Genomic DNA, 1,795 nt, shown 5'->3' with positions numbered 1-1,795 from the left:
AAATAAGCATTTGAGGATACTATTTCTATCAAAATAAAGTCCTAAATGAGTCCAAATTGTGGTATTACAAAACACCACTCTCCTTCAACGACAAGTTCTTGATATGTATATATGCACTTATCCCATTAATTTTAAATTTGTTATTTCTTTTAATTTTCATCCATTAGAAAACTTTTCATGTACTCTATTAAGTTTTATATAATACACATAACATTTTTGGAAAAAGTATAGGATGCAGTTACAATTGATTTGCACAGTAATTTAGGTAACTGTATTGTTATTCAAATTATAGCATATAATTGAAAGCTAGAGATTCTTCTAGCCGATTGCAGATTTGAGGCAGCAATAAGTGAAGCAGTTCTTGTCAAAGAACCATTTCGTGGTAGTTTATCTCCCAGGTGATGTTGATTAATTAGTTAAAATTGTTGTGTCTTTATGTTGTTAATCTTTAATTTGTGTTACACTTTAATATGTAATTGCATGGATTACTATAGAAAAAAAGTGTTATATATGAGATTATATACTTAGAGGTTTAATCCAAAATTTGAAGTTATTTGTCTAATACGGTGTTGTAATGCATGAAACACATTGATTTTAATAGCTTGTCATGTTGCATATGATATTATATAGTATATACAATTTTACTAATTATTTATGTTAAATTCAAAGATGAAATGACTTAGAAGTTTAAATCAGACAAAAGGTAATCTTCCCTTTCAAAATTCATATAACTCATTGCACATTTAATCTAATATTTTTTTTAAAAAAATTTCTTAGCGTGAAATACACGTGCAACACACGTGTTTGAGAACTAGTTATTCTATAAGTGTGAAGCCATTAAAGTTAAATGACTTTTTCACTCTTCAATAAATCATCATTAAAGTTGAATGACTTTTAACTCTTCAAGAAATCACCATTAAAATTGAATGACTTTTTAACTCTTCAAGAAATCACTATACCTATTAAATCTCTTATACGTTGTCTTTTAATGACAATATTGTGCATTTGAATTTGGTTTAGAGAGCATAAAACTCTTATCATATGTTCTTTCAAGCATTTCTTTACATTTAGTTTTTTCATATTTTGCTATCATTCAAATTATATTCTTAAATTGATGTTTAAGTGTTTGATCTCTCACATGAAATCTTTTTTTTATATGCATTTTTTTTTATATATATATACACACACAAATTTAAAGTTATCTTTTTTTTATATGCATTTATTTTTTGCACCATATAATTTTTGGTTTATATTGTTTTCTTTTTCTACCATACTGTTAATATCTCATAAATGATTGTGTTGTATTTCATAATTCAATTATATGTATATAACTTGACAAAAAATTCTTTTGTCGAAATTTACAGATGATAGAATTAATAATTTTGAATGAGCCAAAGAAGACGAAGGGTACATATATATGTAATTATTATTTATATATGTCAATTAAATATTAAACAATGAGTATTTTATAACAAATAAATACTTTTATTTTGTAGGTGTAGATTATGAAATTGATAATGAAGACATATGTTGATCGACTTTCTCTACAACTATTACAAAACACCACTCTCCTTCAACGACAAGTTCTTGATATGTATACATCTGTAAAAAAGTGGAGGGTATTATTCCTTAAAAAGAAGGCGGAAACTTTAAGGCATTAAATATTTTGTAACTATAATGTCGACATTTAAATTATGTGTTAACATATTAAAATAAGAACTTTTAACAAGTTGAATACTTGATATATTATAAGAATTGTATAATTGAAGTCGTTATAGTATTAGTTTTCAAAACA

The sequence above is a fragment of the Solanum tuberosum genome, unplaced genomic scaffold, assembly GCF_000226075.1.
Source record: "Solanum tuberosum cultivar DM 1-3 516 R44 unplaced genomic scaffold, SolTub_3.0 scf00034, whole genome shotgun sequence".
Classification (NCBI taxonomy): domain Eukaryota; kingdom Viridiplantae; phylum Streptophyta; class Magnoliopsida; order Solanales; family Solanaceae; genus Solanum; species Solanum tuberosum.
Note: the sequence above shows the minus strand (reverse complement) of the source record.